At 35.3% G+C, this 23,114-nt stretch overlaps 1 pseudogene; it reads left to right on the top strand.

Annotated features, from left to right (window-relative positions):
• The first annotated feature begins 3,069 nt into the window (after positions 1 to 3,069).
• On the top strand, positions 3,070 to 4,317 carry LOC118526170 (glyceraldehyde-3-phosphate dehydrogenase pseudogene; annotated as a pseudogene).
• Positions 4,318 to 23,114: the final 18,797 nt, after the last annotated feature.

Consider the following 23,114-nt stretch of genomic DNA (forward strand, 5'->3'; position numbering starts at 1 on the left):
ATATTGGAATCCTCAGCAGTGTTTATTCAAATTATGCAGGTTTTATCACCTTTACTTAATGTTTCCAGACAGCTATTCATTTTGAAACTTCAAATTTCTTATATATATATCTGCACAGAAGAGCCCTGATATAGCAAGGTATCTTCATTATTATTGTTGTCATTATTATTTTTTAAACATTGTCAGGAATAGCAGCAAAAAATAGAAAAGAACTCTTTCAAGATGAAGTTGCAAGCATCTTCTGTTTTCTATGAGTAGATCTTTAACTTTGGAGCTCATCAAGTGTCTGTTCTTTGAGAAAGCTTTTGAGATATCATTTAAGTGTCTGAAATTTAAACATTAATGAAGAATCTTCTTAAGAAATGGAGTTCTGTTTAGCAATAAAAATTAGTTTCATACTTTTAAGCAATTCTCTGTAGATTACGTTCCTATTATATACGTGTGTTCTTAAATATGGATTCATACCTCCTCTCCCCAAACCTGCCATGATTGTGTATGATCAAATGCTATTCAGTGTTCTGTGGTGCTGTTACTTGAGCCATCATATTGGGGGGGCTAGCAGAAGACGTAGAGTCATACCTTCTCCTCACCTAATGCCTGGAGCAAACTGAATAGAAGCAGAACAAAGCTTGATGCAGTGCAATATGGACTGTTCTGTTAAGTCTCATATGTGAAGTTATTTCATATCCAATATAACCCACCCTTTGCAAATTTTTGAGACTGGACTTTGAATTTTTAATTTCATTTTAAAACCATACTCTTGAGGCTGGAAAGTGGTATTTACTGTCTCCTGAAAATTTCTTGGGATCCAAAACAAATCCTCTAGTACTAGGGCATTAGTACCTTGATAGTAGGACTATGTTCCTGGGAAGGTGAAGAGTTGACTTTCTCTCTAAACCTTAGAGTGACAGGTTCTTGAACCATAACAGGAGGAGGGGATGCCCAGGCCCTTCCTCACTATGAATGGGAACGCTGACCTGATGGGATTGTTTTCCCTCTACCACAGTGAAGCGAGCCAGGAGCTGGGTTATAAATTGCATGCCTTTGGAAAATGCTGTAGAAGGGATTGGGCCTTTGAACTCTTAAGGAAGTCCTATTGAATGTGACATTTAAAAATATCTGTGTTGTAATTCACTTGTGTTTTTTTCTAAGCTTTCAGTGAAATGTGTAGTACTGAAAGAAGCTGAGGGTCAGGTCTGTACCCATGGTTGGAAATTAAGTGCCATAGGGAAGATCAGGATCAGATTGAGGGAAGTCATGCCCTGAGACTGCAGGAGGCGACTGCAGAAGAAAGGAGCATAGCTTACAGGCATACTAATGGCAAGCAACATTTGAGCTTGTGGGACAGTATGGGACAGCTTATGTGCTTTCACTCCAGTGTCTTAGGAAGCTTTACTTACACACAGGTTTTCTCATCTCACTGTCAAGTTTTAAAAAGCTCTTATTTAACAATATCTTATTAGGCCTTTATCTTAAAGAAATAATGGGAAAGACTGTGTGTTTGAAAATACTTGCTTAAGTATTGATTACAGTTGTGCATAGTGGAAGAAATCAAACTGTCCAATAATGGGAAATTAGGGAAATAATAATGAATTTACTTGATAGTTACCTGATTTACTTAGGTAGAAAGCCAAAGCACTGTAGTCCAAGATAAAAATATTTTGTAAGTTAGGAATTTTTATTTTTGAAAGGAGAGTTTGTTAAAACAAATTCAACTTTCTATGGCCAGAGACTGTTACTTTACTGTATAATGATAATATCAGTTTGATGTCATCTTTAAGGAAGAACATATTTATGCCCAAATATTTATATTTGACACTGTGATGCAACACTGGCCCAGTGCAGTATTATAAAGTAGAGGGCATGTATCTTCAGGAGTTTTAAGCCTGTCGGTTCTTTTCTTCTCCCTATTTCAGCCCTTCCCTGTGGTGACCTTCATTTCTCTTTCTTTATTCTCCTTGTCAGTGTCTACTCTCAGGAGATCTGAGGAAAAAAAAAAAAGTTTCATTCATCTTTTAAACTATGTAAGGAATTAACTCTTTCTGGAAGATGAACATTTCAAAAAGTACACAAGCCTAACTTTCAGTAAAAATTTGACCACTGTCAATATGCCAGGTAGATTTGGTCTGGAGGGTAATAAGTAACATTATGAGAATCAGGCCAGGGCTTAAAATCAAGGGGCATCCCTCTTGAAGGGGAGAGAAAGATTTATTTTATCATTCAGTTCACTTCTGGTCTCTTCCTACCACAGGGATGGTACTGGTTGGTAATAAGAGCAAATGAGGCAAACACACAAAGCTAACTGAGAAAATGTGGTTGTTTATTAAAAAAATTAAACTGGAGGGAGCAAGAAAGTGATAGACCATAATGACATCATTTGGAATACTGAAATCACACCATGCCTGTCCACCTCATTTCTCTTTCCCAGTCATCATAATCATTATCATTATAGATAAAATGTATACACTATTTACTATATGTAAATCACAAGATTAAGTACCTTTTGTGAATATTTCAATGAAATTGCATAACAATCCAGGGAGAAATGTTCTACTATTCTCTGTTTATGGATGAGAAAATAGAAGTTTAGGGAGGAAAGTTGTCACCGATTGGATTTCCCAGGAAACACCCTCCGGTGGAGTTTGGTATCCCAAGTATTTAAACTGTGTTCTTGGACCAATACCTACGGAAGGGAAGGGAAAAAAGCAGAAGTAGGGAGAGAGAGAACATGAGCTGCTGTGAAGGTTTAAAGACTCTTGGGAGTTTCCTGGGGCTCTGGGGCTATGATGTTACTTCAAAGATGTCCTGTTGCTGCAAACGGTTCTTTATAGCCCACTTACTCAGTGTTTAGATGTAGGCCACCTAGGGGAGAGGGTGTGGCTTTAGACAGGGTAGATTTTTCACTTGAGGCAATCCTTAAAAGTAAAGACAACCGACAGAATGGGAGAAGATATTTGCAAATGACATATCAGATAAAGGGCTAGTATCCAAAATCTACAAAGAACTTATTAAACTCAACACCCAAAGAACAAATGATCCAGTCAAGAAAGGGGAAGCATCTCTGCTCCTCCCCGTTGGACAGACAGCCGCATCTTCTGGTGCAGTGCCAGCCGCATCCCTGAGACATGATGGTGAAGGTTGGAGTGAACAGATTTGGCCGTATTGGGTGCCTGGTCACCAGGGCTGCTTTTAACTCTGGCAAAGTGGATATTGTCACCATCAATGACTGCTTCATTGACCTCAACTACATGGTCTACATGTTCCAGTATGATTCTAGCCATGCCAAATTCCACGGCACAGTCAAGGCTGAGAACGGGAAGCTTGTCATCAATGGAAAGTATCTCCATCTTCCAGGAGCGAGATCCCACCAACATCAAATGGAGTGATGCTGGTGCTGAGTATGTTGTGGAGTCCACTGGGGTCTTCACCACCATGGAGAAGGCTGGGGCTCACTTGAAGGGCGGGGCCAAGAGGGTCATCATCTCTGCTCCTTCTGCTGATGCCCCCATGTTCGTGATGGGTGTGAACCATGAGAAGTATGACAATTCCCTGAAGACTGTCAGCAATGCCTCCTGCACCACCAACTGCTTGGCTCCTTTGGCCAAGGTCATCCATGACAACTTCAGCATCATGGAGGGACTCATGACCACCGTCCATGCCATCACTGTCACCCAGAAGACTGTGGACAGCCCCTCTGGGAAGCTGTGGTAGGATGGCCGAGGGGCTGCCCAGAACATCATCCCTGCTTCCACTGGCGCTGCCAAGGCTGTGGTCAAAGTCATCCCTGAACTGAACAGGAAGCTCACTGGCATGGCTTTCCGTGTCCCCACCCCCAATGTATCCGTGGAAGATCTGACCTGCCACCTGGAGAAAGCTGCTAAATATGACGACATCAAGAAGGTGGTGAAGTAGGCATCAGAGTGGCCCCTCAAGGGCATCCTGGGGTACACTGAGGACCAGGTTGTCTCCTGCGACTTTAACAGTGACACCCACTCCTCCACCTTCGATGCTGGGGCTGGCATTGCTTTCAACGACCACTTTGTCAAGCTCATTTCCTGGTATGACAATGAATTTGGCTACAGCAACCGGGTGGTGGACCTTATGGTCCACATGGCCTCCAAGGAGTAAGAGCCCCCTGGACCACCAGCCCCATTGAGAGCAAGAGGAAGAGAAAGGCCCTCAGCTGCTGGGGAGTCCCTGCCCCAATTTATCCCCCAAAACACTGAGAATCTCCCAACCTCCACCGTGTCCATCCCAGACCCCCTAAAGAAGGGGACCTCACTCATATGAGGAATTCTTAATCTCAGGAAACAAACTGAGGGTTGCTGGAGTGGTAGGGGGTGGGAGGGATAGGGTGGCTGGGTGATAGACACTGGGGAGGGGTGTGTGCTATGGTGAGCGCTGTGAATTGTGTAAGACTGTTGAATCACAGACTTGTACCTCTGAAACAAATAGTACATTATATGTTAAAAAAAAAAAAAAAAGAAAAGAAAAAAAGAAGAAGAAGAAGATAGCAGGAGGGGAAGAATGAAGGGGGGAAATCGGAGGGGGAGACGAACCATGAAAGACTATGGACTCTGAGAAACAAACTGAGGGTTCTAGAGGGGAGGGGGGTGGGGGGATGGGTTAGCCTGGTGATGGGTATTAAAGAGGGCACATTCTGCATGGAGCACTGGGTGTTATGCACAAACAATGAATCATGGAACACTATATCTAAAACTAATGATGTAATGTATGGGGATTAACATAACAATAAAAAAATTTTAAAAAGAAAAAAAAAGAAAACAGGATCCAACTAAAAAAAAAAAAAAAAAACTAATGATGTAATGTATGGTGATTAACATAACATAATAATAAAAAGTAAAAAAATAAAGTACTAACAATTAAAGGCTACTGCCAATGGCACTCTCCACTGGGGACTCAAGCCCTTCAGCAACGGGGATCTGGGTGGTGCATCATGGTGTCTACCACGCAGTGACTAGTTCAGGATATCACAAGAGGAGCCAGGGCACTAATCTTGGGAGTCTAATTCCACACCTGGATCTCAATCATTAACATTCTGTTGCTTTTCAGCCTATTCAGAATTGTGTTCTCATACTTGCAGCTGGAAGAGTCCTGTGTAATATGACAATACTCTATTCTTTTTTAACCTTTGTTATTGGTCCTTGTGTTATAAATTCTTTAAAAATATATATATAAATATGAGTTTTGTATAAGGAAATGTAATTGTGATAATTTTGCTAAGGTAATAAGTTTACTTCCCAAATCCAAAACCAATATCCACATTTTAGAGATGGCATTCCTCTTCTCCCTCCCAAAAGGAATCAGAATTGAAACAATGTCTCATGGAACCATCATCATTTCCCCTATGACACTTTTCTCATCAAGTGATTGTACATTTATTTGTTAGACTGTTTGGAAACGTTTAACAACAATTTATTAAATGGGTGAATAAATTAATGAATTTTTGGGAACTATGCTGTTTTCATATATTGTTTCCCCTCATCTAGAAGAGTAAAAGTTTTGGGCCTTTTGATGTAAGGGTCAAATGTGGCAATTTAAATTTTAGCTATTATTTCTCAAGTCTTTTTTTTTTTTTAAGTTAAGTTCACAGTCTTAACTCTTTAGCAGAAAGATAATGCATTAGTTGAAGACTAGTTGAGTACTTCTTTTTTTATTTGAATAAATAAATTTGTTTATAAAACAAAAGAAAAGGTATTCTATAAGAAATAGCATTTGCAAGTAATAAAAAGACTTTATACTTGCTGCAAAGAAGACTGGTAAAATAAGGATATGTGGATTAGACCCAAAACAAAAATCTTTTTTCTGGGTACACAGACATTGGATTCTTAGTTAACAATTTTCAATAAAATTGGTTGTCTGGGGGCGCCTGGGTGGCTCAGTCGTTAAGCGTCTGCCTTCGGCTCAGGTCATGATCCTGGGGTCCTGGGATCGAGCCCCGCATCGGGCTCCCTGCTCCACAGGAAGCCTGCTTCTCCCTCTCCCATTCCCCCTGCTTGTATTCCCTCTCTCGCTGTGTCTCTCTCTGTCAAATAAATAAATAAAATCTTTAAAAAAAAAAAGAGTTGTCTGTTATGATATCTCAAGTTTAAGTCTAGAATAACTTGAGATGTATGGGATGCATGAAAAAGGTTTAAATATTTTAGGAGTAACTACAGAATCTTGCTAAAGCCATTATACCTCCGTTGGGGTAAAAAATGTCTTCAAACTACTGATTTTTGAATATAGTTATCTTAATCATTTGGACTCCTGTATTATTAGGAAAATAATAGGGGAAAAAAGAAATTACTGAAGCATAACTGGTGCTAGAAGAAATTTTAAAGAAGTAGGTGCTTTGCAAATTGGACTATAGTTGGCAATCTGATCTCTATATGAATAGATGGATACAGAAAGCTTTTAAAGGTCAATGCAATGAGATATATAAAATTGGAAATGTTGAATTCCACTGAGGCAAAATCAAAAACTTAGAAAGACAAAACCGAGCCAAAACTGAAAAAGAATGGGCTTAAAGCTAATGAGGTAAGAGGAAGTACTTTTTTTTTAAAGAAAAAATGGAAAAATGACATTCTTGAAAACAAAAAAGGGTGTATAAGCTGTGAATGTACTCATATAACCATTTTGCCTGTAAAAACATCATTTATTCACCAAAGATTAAATTTTTATGAGTTCAAGGAACACATAGCATATAAGGTAATAAAAATAATAGTATTTTTTAAATATAAAAACTGTTAATGTAATATGTATTTAAATTGCCTGACCCATAATAGAGAACTTTTCACATTCTAATGCCTGGTCCTTTTGTTTACCAAGGACATTTATTTTTCAGCCATCTGGTGAGTTCAAAGTTACCTGGATTAAGCTTAAAATTTACTCAGACCAAATAAACTAACTGGCTTGAAGACAGAGGAAGAAAATAAGGAAAAGTTTTCCATAGTAGGTTCCTGGCTATAGGCTCCTACTTAGATTAGGAGAAAGTATTCATTTTTCTTTCCCAGAAATATTCATAAAAATATTTTGAGTCAGAGCAGTAATTGATCATGTTATTTTCCAGGCTGACTTATTTGGGAGTAATTTTACATCATCCATTCTTTGATAGCCAATCTTAATTTAAAAAACAAATAAAAAATAACAAGCAAGTAAACAAACCCCTCAAAGTATATTCATAGTGTATGATGTTCCAATGTTGTAATTTTTATTTTAGTCTTAGTAGACAGTTTATATCTTATTTTTCTCAATTGATAGACTAAATTTTTATTAATATTTTGAAAAAATGGAAAAATTTTCTGATACCATTTCTTACATGTTTCAATGGAAATTTCACCCACAGCACAAGAATAACCTTATCCTATATATCACCTTCTTGATCTCTTTGTTCCATCTCTTATTTCCTAATCTTTTTTATTACCTGACACAGAATTATTCAGTCCTCTTTTCCTCTTGCCTTCTATCATCTGGTTCGTTCTCTTTATCCACTTAACAGAGTTGTTTCCCAGAAATCTGCCCTAAGACTAGTCTCTTCTTCAACAAAACTCTCACCCTTTGCAATCTCAGAACAGTTTGTGAGGTAAGCAATACTTCCCTATCCTTACATATTCAACTATTTTACCCAATCATACCTTCTCTCTGAAGTTCTATCCAACATTTGAAGGTCTTCATTAGAAATATTCATTTTGAATCTCGCTAACAACTTACATTAATGCACTTGGCACTGAATTAACTATCTTTCTCTCAATCCTATTTTTTTCAATGCTCTCCATTTATATTAGTAGACTCATACATTTTTTCCATATTATATTTTCTTTATTTTTACATGGGACATGAAATCTGTATAAATATGTATTGCTTTGATAGGTTTAAATACAGCAGACAGTCTTGGTCAGAAGATCAATTAATAGATCTGAAGGTGAAATGAACAGAAGACAGTTTGGGCTTTGTATGTGCTTAGTTCGGGGGAATGTTTTGGAGACTTTACAGAAAGAAAGGAAACTTGAACATATGGTAGATATATTTTTATCATCTATAATAAATTGCATAATGGATTTTATAATACATTATTTTTGCATTTTTGAAAGAATAATAAATATGTAAAAGGCTTTCAAATCCTTGTTAGATGTTAAACTGATTGGCATTCCTTTGAATTTTACACTAAGCTCAGACTAGACTGCAGGGAGGTAGGCATTATTGGGATTACATGCACTCGGCTCATATTTCTCTCATATTTTTATCAAAACTTCCTTAAAGTTAGAATTTCTATCATTATATTTTCCCCAGGATATTTAGCCTTTAATATTTGTTGAGTAAAATATAAATGAATGATTGCAGATTCACATAACCTCCTCACAGTCAAAGCCTATTATATTTTCCTCAAAGCTTCCTCTTTTAATTTGAAATGTATTTCAGTGTCTGTATCTGTTTACTAACCTAAATTGTGAGTTCATCCAAATTTATTAACTTCTGTCCTCTTATAAATGTCTTTCCATATACTTCATGTGACATTTCTCATGAGTGACTTCAATTCACCTGTCATTTCAGTCTACTTTCTCTTTTTAAATATGTAAGCCCTTCTTATTCTTTAATTATGTGCCTTTATGAAAAAAGACACAAGACAATTTGAACCAGCTCACCTATTATAGAACACTTGACTAGGACCTGGGATGACTTTCCCGCCTCTTCCTCCCTCTTTCCTAGTGGATGACTTCAATCTTGATAGAGGTGAAAATATTTGAAGCATGGATACATTTCTAAGAGTTTTTATAACTAGACTAAAGATTACTGGATTGAAGTTGTGACTCACTCAACTTCAAAGCAACACTAAAAATAGTCTCATTAGATATCTGGAGTACAGAAATAGACTAAATCATGATTAAGAATAAGTGGCAATAACTTTCCTCTCTAAGAACAAGAAACTTGGGAAAAGAACATCAGCTGGTTTCCATTTGATAAACTTGGCTTTTGCACAAGTTCTAATTATAATAGCAAGCAGAACATCCAATTCAACTTGTTCTCATTCTTTGACACAATGGCTTTCAAATTTTTTGACTTATGTACTCAAGTATATTCATTTGTAATACATGAGTTGAACTTGCACACACACACACACACACACACACACACACACAAGTGAAACAAAAGTGTCATGAATCCATATGTACTCTAATTCATTTTATTATGTATTCTATGTTTAGCATACTACAATTATTAGTAGTAATATCAGTAGCATTTACTAATAAATATATTTCACAGGCTTGAAAAGGTTATGAACAACACTGAAAAACACTGCCATAGCAGAGAACATTTAATTAACTGGTTTTAGCAGCACATGGGGTAAAGGACAGGCACAAAGAGAAGCTAGGATAGGCAAGAGTATATCAACACTATGTCTTTCCTTGAGATACCACATATCTGTGTGAAATTGTACTTTCTAGCTTTTATAGGGAATTTTAAAATAACCAAATTTTAAGATAGAAAATCCTTATCTTTACTGCAAAAATCATCATCCCCAGTAGGACATTTATACATTTGGAAAATATTTCACACTTTGCAGTGTGAAAAATTGGCAAACTATATTTTGCTTCACATTTCCTAGTAGTATCTGACTTCATGAAGTACTTCTACAGATATGAAAAAAGATAAAATTGCATTGGATAAAACCTAGTTGTTAACTTTTTAAAGTCTTTAAAATGTATACTTTAAAAACATATTCTTATATCAGACTGGAAAGTGTGATGTCTGGTATTCAAAAATTCATTGTAGAATTCTAAATTTACATTAATAAAGATCCATTTTTTAGGAGAAAATGGATTTACTCAACCACTTTTTTAAAAAGGCGTTATAATTCATTAGGTATTGTTACATTCTGTCTCTAACATTTAGCAGTAAAGAAGGCGGAGATTATCAGATTCACAAGTTGATTAGTGTCTTTAAGATGTATAAACTGTATTAAAGATTTTTTTCTGATAATTATATTCTAGAATTTAGATCAAGTTAGTTTCCACTTCTGATTGATTGAAGGAGGCCATCACCACATGTAAGTAAAAAGAGTTTTGTTTTGATTTCATTACATTCTAATGTTTCTGAGTGCCCACATCATCAAAATGGCTATATCATAATGGATGTACCAAAATAAACTGATGCTTATTCAGTATCTGAGAACGCCTAAAAGTGAGACTCATGCTGAGACTTAAAGTAATTGTAAACCTAGTCCTTATTTCATAGAATCTACTGGTCACTGAAGTATGCTTTTGAGAATAACATCCATCCATCCATCCATCCATCCATCCTTTAATAAATATCCATTGAATATATTCTATATCTCAGTGTGTTAAGTGCTGGATATTTAACAATAATGGGGCATGTAAGATCCCTGTCTTACGTTTTTGTTTGTATATTTGTTTTTACTCCATTTGACTAGGGATCTTATTCATTTTATATGGAAAATAATTTTCTTGTCATTGATTTTCACTGGTTGCCAACTCCTATATACATTTTGTTCAGCTGTTTCCTTTAATTTTAGTCAGTACCTAGAATATGCTTTGGGATAAAGTAGACTGCTGTCTCAGCTTTCCCAGAATTGTAAATTGAGCCTGTCACTGGGAAAATCCTAAGCTCAATGGTGAACCCTGAGGCACTTGATGTGGCATAAATTAGACTGACTCAGTTGGACTAGAGGATCTATTGGTGAATATGCTTTACTGACATGCTATCAAATTGATGTCTATCTGGAGCTCAGCGTCAGTTGGTTTGGAGGCTTCAGTTGTTTGCAGGTTTCAGTTTGTCTCTGTGTGAGCCTCTACTTAGGGCTGCATGGACTTATTCTAGCATTAAGTTGGGGTTCCAATAGTTGGTGTGTTATGAGAGCCATGCAGAATCTGTAATGCTTCTTGTAACCTAGTATTAGCAATCCTAGAATATCACCTCTGATGAATTCTGTCAATAAAGCAAGTCATCAAGTGGGGAGAAATTAGACCTCACCTATTGATGGGAAGAAAAGCAAAAAATTGTTTCCTATCTCAATTTAATGCACATATTAAATACTTTCAACATCCCATTCTTAGCTTGTCTTAGATATCATAGATGTATTCCTTCTTCTTTCCCCTTTTCATTTCTTTTTTTCTTTCTTTCTTTCTTTCTTTCTTTCTTTCTTTCTTTCTTTCTTTCTTTCTTTCTTTCTTTCTTTCTTTCTTTCTTTCTTTCTTTCTTTTTTCTACCTCTGCTAAATGTTTAGAGATCTTGTATCAACTTCTCTGTCTCCTGAAGCCTCTCTTTGTTTCTTCTCCAAATTTAGTCTAAATTAATTAGACTAAAGTCTAGTTTCCAGTATCATGTCTGTCCCCTCCCTACATTTCATAAAAAAAAAAAAATTGTTCACTCTGGAGAAGGATGAAAGCTGTTTCTCCAACTTTTCCTAAAGCCAGAGTCATTTGGCATAGCCCAAACATTGTTGTTTTCTGCATTTGGATCATCTTTCAGTCTTGTTGTCTTCGTGGGTTATATCATTTTAATTATTTTTCTATAATTTGTGTATTGAATGAAAATGGCTTTAAATTTGAAAATCCTAAGCTAAAATTATAGATGAGATTCAACATTCCTTTCAAATCTAGGCGAAGCCATGCTAGTATTTAATAATCTTCATGAAAATACAAAAACCGCTGTGAGAAAATGGGGGCAAAGAGAAGTGTACTCAGGCAGGAATCGGTAATCAACTGTCCTTCCTCATTCAGATTTTTATTTTCCTGAGCACTTCTCTATCAAATCATACAAGACATTTTTTTCTTTATTTTTTAAGAGGGGAAGCTATTTACTTATAAATTTCTTATAATTATTTTCTGTTGTCTGAAGCCATAGTCACCTGCCAGTTTTATATTACCTCCTTCTAAGGTTTGATGTTAAATTTTAATTCATTAAATCCTGGCTACCTAGTCTATCTCTGTCAGTGTGGGAAGGAAACTTTCAGGTTTATGTTTACATCAATATCTTGACTTAAAAATATATAATTATTCTTTATTAATAAGTTATATACAAACCGATGCTGATGCATGTGTCACACAAGATATCCAAGGCATCCTGAGAGATGGGTGAGATTTTCACAATACATAGGGAATGAGAGTGATACTTCCATTCTTTGTTTGCTTTAAATATGTTTCTATGTATTATGGTTTTCCTGTATCTGATTAGGTGGTATTTAAGGTTATATTATGTATTTTTAATGAAATTATCATCATAATGTGTTGATATTGTCTAAAATAATTCCTCTGGAGGAGTAACAGGTTGAATCAACTGAGTTGAACAAGACACTAGCAGAACTAACATTTCACTTAGATTATGAATTCAGCCAGTATGTTAATATACATTCTAAAAAGACAATGTGATCTGACAAAAATTTATCTCCAAAATTGCAGTTTTCATGAGAGTTTGTTGAATATTTTTTACAAGCACAGAAGTTTCTTTAAGAGTAAATAGAATTCTAGCTGATGGTAACATCATGTATAGCTGCATATTTTAAGATATTACTTAGCTTCTCTGTATGTAATAATTTTATTTTCTAAATTTGTCATATTATAATGTACATGATACAATTTATAATGATACAGTTTAATTTTATTTGAATAATTATATATATAGTGTATGTGTAAACATTTTGTACTGAAATTGTTGGCAATTAAAATTTTTGACAAATACCCCCTAATTCTTTGAAATGTTTTTCACAACCCTTAGTGATCTGGTTCTATTCTACCAATATAATCACAGGGCAAACTGTTGGCTCCAGACAAACAAAATAATTTTTTCTCTATTTGTTCGTGTTCTCCTTCCAACTGAATTTTTCAATCTTCTATATATTATTTTATTGTAAGACTTCAGTGATCAGTAATTCGTCTTTGTAATCACCCTTAATTACTTCATTACATTTTGGCCTATTCTTAATTCCTATAGCAAGGAGTATGCACAGAGTCCTGTGTCTTGCATTGTTGTTTTTTAATCTTCCCAACCAGGTTGTAAACTCCTTGAAGTTAGGAAATAACTAAAAAACAAACAAAAAAATGTTAAAAAGTGGTCTGAGAAGAAACAGAACAGGAAACAAGCTAAAGTAAGAGAAAAATTCTCAAAATTCAAGGGGGAATATAAAGCTGCTCTTACAGTTTGATAATACATTTCAAAATTAGGGTACAATCATGTGACAACAACTTGAAAATTAACTTCATTGTACCGTTTGTAAATTTATTTTTTTTTATTTTTTTTTTTTTTTAAGATTTTATTTATTTATTTGAGAGAGAGAATGAGAGACAGAGAGCATGAGAGGGAGGAGGGTCAGAGGGAGAAGCAGACTCCCTGCCGAGCAGGGAGCCTGATGCGGGACTCGATCCCGGGACTCCAGGATCATGACCTGAGCCGAAGGCAGTCGCTTAACCAACTGAGCCACCCAGGCGCCCTGTACCGTTTGTAAATTTAAATCCAATTTCAGAGTCAATAAAGGAAAACATTCTCTTATTCAGACTATATGCCACAAAAATGATTTTCTGTACTTAACTATATTAAGATATCCTGGATAATTTATCTTGATGTCAGCTGTCTAAATAAATAAGTAAAATCTCTTATAGTGTAGTCTTTTCTTTCCTCAAAACAGCTTCATTGAAAGTCAAGTTCACTGTAGCTTAATATGATGCAAATAACTTCAGACTTTCAGACTTTTCTTGTAACATTTTGGTGATTATGATTATTAGAATTTGTAAGAACAGAACTGACTTTCCTTGTGTGTTAGAATGTTTCACTTTAATTCACTAATCTTGTAGTCATCATCCCTTTGGTTCCTGGCTTCCTCTTTTAGAAAATATTCATGCTAAAAACTTGAAACACATATGTTCCTCAAAGCCCTAAATTTTCAGGTAATGATAGTATTATTATTCAGTCAGTATTGAGTACATACTATTTACTGAACTAAATACTTTACATGGACTATCTCCTTCCGTGCTTGTCTCTTCCATTCATCATCCTGAAACAGTGCCTGAGAGATACTCTTGTGCATAAGTAATTTATTTTGGAGGTTATTGGTGGGGGAAAAAAAGAAAGTAAGGGATAAAGGAAAATAAAATAGAGAAAAAAAGAAAATTCTGTAAAGGTGGGTACTGAGCTGTTTATTACAATGGATAGTTGGCATTCAATCTCATTAGGGACCTTTTGAAGAACTCTGTAGAATGCACCTCAGAATTGTCCATCCAAAAGATGAGAAATTGAAGCATGTACTGATTGAGAGTTTCCTTGTACCTCCAAACTGTGCCTTGTGTTTACTCTAAGAGACCTCTTCTCACTTTGGAGAAACACGTAAGGTTGAAAAGAAGATTCTCACAGCCATCAAAGTGGGATGGCAGTTGTGTGTAGGGAGCTGCCCCTCATTGCTGTGCTGAAATCGTGTGGGCTAAGAGGGTACTATTATAACCAGTAATTTAGAGCTGAAAAAGCTTTTCTAGAGTTAACAGAAGTGAATTATGCAGGGTGACAGAGGTAGTAATTGGTGAATCTAAGATTCAAAATCTGTCCCATTCAGCTTCAAAATCAGAGCTCTTTAGCAATATAGACTAACATACACAGGTTCTTGCTTGGAAAGATGTTAAATAAATTGTAGCAATACCCGTTCTCCAAATGCTTTAAAAGTGACAAGAGTTTGTTCAGTATAGTGGTTAAGGGCACACACTCCAGAAACAGATTGACTGGCTTTAAGTCCTGGTTCATTTACTTCCTAGCTGAGCTTCTAATGATGATTACTTGTCTATACCCTACTTTCCTCATCTGCAAAGTAAACTTTACAATAATTCCTAGCTCATGGATTTGTTGTGATAATTAATTAAGCCTCTTTAGGTAAAACACTTTAATCTGAGGTGCAGGAAGTATTATAAAATGCTAGGTACTTTTAATACTGTTCTAGTTATTTTCAAAAATGTGATGCTACTTCCAACTGAGAAGAAACCAGTATTCTAGAAAACTTAAAGTTAGATTGTGAATTTCTGAGTGCAGGGGATTGTATCTTGTTAATACTATCTTTTCTCACTGTCCAGCAGTGGTTTTATGTAAAATGTGACATCACACATACAGAAATAAACAAAGAACATCTGTTGCTTCCTGTGTTGTTAATTTTAGCCATCCTGACAGGTATGAGGTGATATCTCATTGTAGTTTAGATTTATATTTCCCTTATGATGAGTGATGTTAAACATCTTTTCATGTGTCTGTAAGCTGTATGTATGTCTTCTTTGGAAAAATGTCTATTCATGTCTTCTGCCTATTTTTTAAGTGGATTATTTGTTTTTTGGGGGTTGACTTTTATAAGTTCTTTCTATATTTTGGATACTAACTCTTTATCAGATATGTCATTTGCACCACTAGGTATTTACCCAAGGGATACAAAAATACTAACTTGAAGAGATACATGCACCCCAATGTTTATAGCAGCGTTATCAACAATAACCAAATTATGGAAAGAGTCCAAATATCCATCAATTAATGAATGGATAAAAAAAAGGCAGTACACACACACACACACACACACACACACACACACACAATGGAATCTTAGCCATCAAAAGGAATGAAATCTTGCCATTTGCAATGATGTGGATGGAGCTAGAATGTATTATGCCAAGTCAGTCAGAGAAAGACAAATATCATATGATTTCACTCATATGTGGAATTTAAGAAACAAAGTGGATGAACATAGGGGGAAAAAAGAGAGAGAGGCAAACCATAAAATAGACTCTTAACTATAGAGAACAAACTGGAGGTTGTTGGAGGGGAGGTGGGTGGGAGGGATGGGTTAAATGTGTGATGGGGATTAAGGAGGGCACTTGTGATGAGCACTGGGTATTGTATGTAAGTGATGAATCACTAAATTCTACACCTTAAACTAAAAAGAAAAAGAAAAAAATAAAAAGTACCAAAAAACAGCACTTATCAAAGAATCTTTCCTATAGTGTGTTCTTAATAATTGTTGTCAGATGAAGTCCAAACTGAGATAGATATCTATAATTTACCTGAAGGGTTTAGTTTATTCATAGCTTTATGATGACAATACAAATTAAAAAAAAAAAAAAACACCAAAAATACCACACTATATTATAAAACATTCTTCATATAATATACAATGTAATTTTACTTTCTGTCAATTTAAGCATAACTACAACAAATTACAGAATCTATGCAGTGGGGTGCTAATAAAATTTCTCATATTCTCCTCAATAGTATTATTTCTTATTTTTTTCTTTGGAAATCCTTAAGCCAGTACAGCTGGGACAGTAATATTTTTGTGCGATACATGACGACTTCTTTTCCTGGAAGTCTCCAAATTTTGTTAATCTGTTTTTATGTGTTTTACATAGGGGTCACATGTTCCTATCCCAAGATCCTTAATATTATATGACAGAAAAACATCATTGCTAAAGAAGGTTTCCATTTTATATTGTATACTTCAAACTGCTAAAGTCTTGCTCTGCTTTTCTAAACTAGGAAGGGGTATTCGAAACTCAGCAGTGTCTCTCTCTTTTGATCTGAGTATTGTGTCCTGAAGCGGTGTGCTCTGTCATATACTGTTGTGTACATTAACACGTCACAGGACAGTGAGGGATACGGGATGTTATTGGTCGTTTTCTTTCTTTCTGTTTTGGTGGGAAGGGAATTTCCTGATGGAAGTCTGAAGTGAAAATGGTTGCCCATTTGCCAAAGCCATAGACAGCACACATTTCTTGGTTGTCCTGATTAAAATGTTTCATTAGCAAGATTTCTCAGGAGAGTTTCTGTTTAACCCCTCCACTCTTGATATAGAGTAGGCCGCCTTTGCCTTTAGCAAGTACTCAATACGTATCTTTTGAATAAATTACTATGAATGATAACACATTTATTTCCATATTTAGTGTGAACTGATAACTGAAGCAGTGTCAAATATAATAAAGAACAGCAGAATGCAGTATAAATTATAATAGAAAATCAATGCCAAACACACATAGAACTAAGACATTTAAAATGGGTATAAGGAAATATAAATACTATATTTTTACATTTTTTCTTTCCTCAATACAGTGCTTGAAATATTGTATCATATTCAGTCTGGCCTAAGAATGCAGATGAAATGAATATAGAGTTTAGTAGTTGCTACTTCCAAAGGCGGTAGCTTCAAACAGTATGCATTTATTAGTGTTCATGAGTCCATGGATCACCTAGTTTGCTCTTTTTCTCTTGGCTGAGCTCACTCATCAGTTTGTGGTCAATGTCGTATTGTGCAGCTAGCTCTGCTAATTTTAGAAGGACTATAGCGTATGTTTGTCAGATATCTTTAGGTTACTCTGTGATTTCCTTATCTGTGACAATTTGGGTCTTCTCTACTTCATCTTTCATCCTTTAATAGGATTTCCTGGACTTAAGTGGGCACTGGCCTGGTTCTAAGTAAAAGTAAAAGCTTTGAGGTCCATGCTTAGAACTTCACAAAAACATTCTCCTGGCCAAAGCAAGCCACAAGGTTAACCTGTACCCAAGAAGTGGGGAAATACACTCTTCTTATTGAGGACGTGGTTTCAAAACTGCGTTGGAAATGGCTTGGATACAAAAAGAAGTATTGAGAAAATTTTAATAATCAGTCTATTACCATAACTTTAAGAAAATATCCTAAAATATCTATTTCATAATTTATGCTTTGTCTTCTGTGGAGAAACTAGTAAAATAAAATATTTTAATTGCCTGGATTAGCCTTACATCTGATTTTTGAAAAGACTATTATGTAGTCATTTGACATGTAAAAATGATTATTCTAGCATTAAACTGATGCGTATTATCTATTAAGAGAATACTACTGGCTTATTCTTTAGGTCTGTTTTCTTTAAAATGGAATAAGTGTACCTTGAGAATACATGAAAATAATTGCAAGGGATAAACAGGCAAAGATAGTTCCAAGGTGATAACTTTCTAATTAATCAGCCAGAGTGCGAAGTTTTGAATTCAGACATATCCGAGTGCAAAATACAGTGTCTCCCCACAAAGAATTTACAGATTATTGAAAAAAACGACAAAAAAATAGTATTTTGTGTAGCTGCATAGCCACTGTGTTAGCATCAGATTCATTCTGGAGTCAGCTAGTGCTTTTGGAGTTTATCACGTAGGAGATGGGAGGACACAAATGAGAGAACTTAAGTAGTTTTACATCCCAGGCGGAAGAAGAAAGAGAACTAGCATTCAGTCCACACTTGCTGTGTTTGACCCCTGATGCTCCTTGTCAACTTGTATCTTATATTATTTTCTCAGAAATTCCACAGCTGATATCATCTTCAGTACAGATGAGGATTCCAAATGAGGCAGCTTAATTGATTTACCTGAAATCATATGTCTAGCAAATTTTCCACTATTCAAAGCAGTCTGATTCACTATTCCATTTTCTTCTATACTAAAGGTTTATCTATAAGTGGTGCTGAGTAGCATTGAGTTGAAATTATTGGCAGTATGATAAATTGGAAAAACATTAAAAAATCCAGATTAAATATAATGATTTGAGCCAATGAGGTAACTACGGAAAGAAGAGAAATGGATGCCTTGGCATATAATTTGGTGAATGTTTTTTAATCTATATTGTCACTTACAATGTTGAATGCCCTCAAAATTAATTTAAGCAATATTTGATGGGAAATTGGTTACTATGTATATGTAAAAATAATCTAGTGAAAGATAGATTAAAATTAAGTTAATTAAAACTGTTTTATGTGTTTCCACAGTCATGGGACCACTATGTTTTATTTTGGCTCATTCAAATATTTGATTTATTCAGCAAAATGGCCGTGTTACTATTTCCATCCTATATATGAGGCAGAGATATATTTCAGTACAGTTTTGGAATTATTTCATTGAAAAATGTGTATAGGTGCAAAGGTGTCATTTGACTTTATTTGTCAGTAAGCTATAAAATATTCATGCACAACAGTATTTCATTTATTCTGATAATGTGAGCATAGTTTTCATGCTTATTGCAAATGCTTATTCTGAAATAAAATATTTTCTTCCTTTTACATATGTATTATACAACAAAAATATTTTAAGTGGGTACAACAGTACTCACTGAAAGTGATTCAAATCAGACACATGCCGTGATACAAGCCAAACACTTCCTTCTTCTTCTTTTTTTTTAATTTAAAATTGTTTCCTCATAGAATAAGTAATATTTTACCCTTGAAGGATTTTCTTTCTTTCATTTGTGGAAAGACCAGATGGGTCTCACAGGTATTCACAGTTATGAAAGAAACAAAAAAAAATTCTCTCTTCAGAGGTGAGATATCTTTTATTTTTCACTAGAAAACAAATTATTTGCTTGGATGGAAACCTTTTGTATAGCAGCGTAATTGCTGACATCTGTGGGGTGTCTTGGAAAATGAGATGCTCTGTCTCAAGGAGTTGTAACTATCCTTGTGCATAAAATCTGAATAAATAAATGGGAGCAGACCTTGGAATTTCTTGCAGAGAAGAGATACACAAAACACAGTTGAGAAATCAGGGCTAACCCTCAAATGATAACAAGTGAGCATGATAAAATTACTTAGCAGTGGGATTAGGCTGGTCTTTCTTAATGTTTTGCACATTTAAAAAAATGTTTGTATATTTTTCACAGAGAATTTGATTCTCTCTGATCTCCAAAAAGTAGATTATGTATAATAACCCATGTTTAAGATATTAAAATTCAGTCATCTTTAGCTGTCTGATTTTTGTTTATTTAATTGGATTAATAACATTGTGGTCTATACAGTAGAAGGTAAATAACTTATTAATTCCCTCAAATGTTTATTGAGTCTCTACTATGAATCAAGCTCTGTTCCTGACACTGCGGGTAGAGCAATGAACAAACTAACCAACATGTATTTTATCTTGGAGGTATAGACTACTAGTGGTAGAAAGAATATAAACAAATAAATATAGGAGCGCCTGGGTGGCTCAGTCAGTAACGCGCCTACCTTTGTCTCAGGTCATGATCTCAGGGAACTGGGATTGAACCCTGCATCAGGCTCTCTGCTCAGTGGGGAGTCTGCTTCTCCCTCACCCTCTGCCCCTTCTCCCCCATCCCACTCATGCTCTCTCTCAAATAAATGAATAAAATCTTTAAAAAATAAAATAAATAAATATATATCAGTTTATGATATTGTTATGGAAAAATATAAGTTTGTCCAGAAAACCCTATCTGAAAAGGTAATAATATTTGATTTTAGTATATGTGCTGCTGAAGCGAGCACTGAAAAGGTAATAATATTTGAATAAATATTTTAAGGAAGGGATGGAGCAAGCAAAACAAGCATCAGAAATAAAAAATGCCTATGATAGAAGGAAAATCAAGTGCAAAGGCCCTGAGGGCAAAAGTATTGGTATGTTCATGCACATCAATATAAAAGTTGTATTATAATTTTACACTTATGAAGAAAATAATGGAGAATAGTCCTTACATAATTTAATATAACAATCTTTATTATCAAATTCTTATTCTTCTTGATATTGTGCTTTAATTCTTAACTGATGCACCTATTGGTGTTCATGAGTTTTGTTTGTCAAATTTGCAGTTATTTGAGGAATTTAAGATAACAGAGAAAGTTAATATTTTCCTTCTTCCATCTGTTATTCCATTCCTTCCCTAGTATTGGAACAGGATTGAATATTGAAATATCCCAAAGATCTGAAAATAAGGGGAGAGGAATATGAGCAGTTGCAGAAACTAAGGTCATATGTCATGCCTGTGTCTGAAATATGAAGGACTTTGACCAAAAATAGTTTAAGTGGAACCAGATTGAAAAAATATAGTGAAAGCTTAGTAAAATTTTGTCTTCCTGAGAAAGGAAATCAATATCACAGGGTGTGAGTAGAGATCTTAACCATAGTTGGAAGGACAAAGGGGAGTATTAGAACTGGCAATGTGATAGAGAACATTTGTCCTAGATTGTCTTTGCCCTTAAAGATAAGCATGTTGATAGCAATAAAGGGAGGAAGGTCAGTGGTATACCAGGTCAGAAAACATAAGAACAGTGAGCCTTCAAGAGTCACAGATACTATTTGCAACTTGTCTTTTGCAATGGGAGCCGAGTCAACAAAAATACACAAAAGTGTTCCCAACAAAAAATATTTTCCAAACAGACAGATGTGCTAACACTACAATTACCCCAGATCCAATCATTACATAAATTAAACTAATATTAATGAAACTTCTAGGAAGCTCTGACAGGTTTTCTAACCAAATGTAGGAAAAGAGTGAAGGCATCTAAGGAATGAAGTGCCCAGTCCTTCTGTTTTTGAGAAATATTAGATTTAGGCAGACTCATATTGTTCCATGAGTAAAAATAGAACATTTGGGGAAAAAATACTACATAGTTTTTTTAAAAAAAAAAAAATTAACCACTTACTTCTTGGAGCACCATGCCTCCCTTTTCTTGATTTTTAAAAATTTGCTATAAAGGGCAGGAACCTTACACTATTTGGTTTACTGTTATCTTCCTAACACTTAAAAACAGTGCCTGTCTTATAGATGTTCGATAAATCTATAGAAAATAAATGATTAATATCTCTGACTTTTCCTTGTAGCATTACCACTGGAAATTTCTTAGTCTGGCCCAGCCCTAAACAGGGCTCATGTCTTAGGCCTTCTCCACCCTCTGTCCCCCAGAAATCCCAATAACACATCTGAGAATGATGACAGATGCCTGAATTCTCTGAGTAACTCTATTGGCAGCTGTCTGCTTGATATTCCCGAGTGTCAAAACCTCTAACCCAGCATCTCTGAAATTGAACTTACCATCTTCTTATCAAATCTGATCATCCTCTGAGATCACCCATCTCAGCCAATGATGACTTTGTTTACCCATTTGCTCAAACCAGAAACCTTGTTTTTATTCTTAATTCCTTTCTCTCCCCCCTACATGTCAACAACAAGTTCTCTCTAACTCAAAAAGTAAGTGCTCCAATCCATGGATTTCTTTCTATCCCCACTATCATCAACCTAGTACAAGTCATCTTCATCTCTCACTTGAATTATGCTTCCACTTTCTAACTGCTCACTGTTTAGCATCCTCTAATATGATCTCTCCCAAACGCAAATCTGCTCACAGTTACTTGCCTACTTAAACATCTTTCATGGTCTCCTTGCTTTTAGGATGAAATTCAAAGTTCTTATCATGACTTTAAAAACCCGTGGTGAACTTTCTCATATTTATCTCTTTGGTCTCATTTTTCTCCATTTTACTTCTAGAAAACTTTGTTACAAAAATTGAACTTTTTTTTCTTTCTCCTTTTTTCTTTTTACTTTCTTGAATACAGCGCTGTTCTCTCTCATCTCTAGACTGACTGCTGCCCACAAATTATTCTTTGAGAAACAGGTCTGCTCTTCTTTCTCCTGTCCCTGTTCCTAATCTTTCCCTGAGCTAAGATCCCCAGGTCTTAGTTTTGATATTACTTGATCTGGGAAGCATTTTATGATCAGAAAATCTGGGTTAGGTTCTCATTCTTTATTCACCCAGGCCTCGTGCAGTTCTATCCATCCACTCATTAAGCTGTCTGTTGGATGTGCCTAGATTTTCTATTAGACTGTAATAATTGTGCGGACAGGGATACATTTCTATTGACTGGTAAAGTGAATGTACATTCTAAGTGCTCTATGAATAGTTTTGAATGTAGGACTCGATGACTGAGGATATATAGAAAAATGTTAATTGAGATTACCCTTGGGCAGTTTGAGTAAAGACTTTATAATATCCTGCCATATGCCTTTCTATTTTAACTAAATATTTTCAATTAACATGTTGCAACGGTTAACTTTTTGTGTTAACTTGACTGGGATAACAGATGCCCAGATAGCTGCTAAAACATTATTTCTGGGTGTGTCTATGAGGGTGTTTCTGAAAGAGCTAAGCATTTAAATTGGTAGACTAAGTAAAGAATATTTCCTTCTCCAATGTGGATGGACATCATCCAGTCCACGGAAAGCCTGCATAGGACAAAAAGGTGGAGGAAGAGTAAATTTACCATCTGTTTATTCTGGGACATACATTTTATCCTGCTCTTAAATATTCGCACTCTGGTTCTTTGGCCTTCCAGCTGGGAGT

The sequence above is a fragment of the Halichoerus grypus genome, chromosome 1 (genome assembly GCF_964656455.1).
Source record: "Halichoerus grypus chromosome 1, mHalGry1.hap1.1, whole genome shotgun sequence".
Lineage (NCBI taxonomy): Eukaryota > Metazoa > Chordata > Mammalia > Carnivora > Phocidae > Halichoerus > Halichoerus grypus.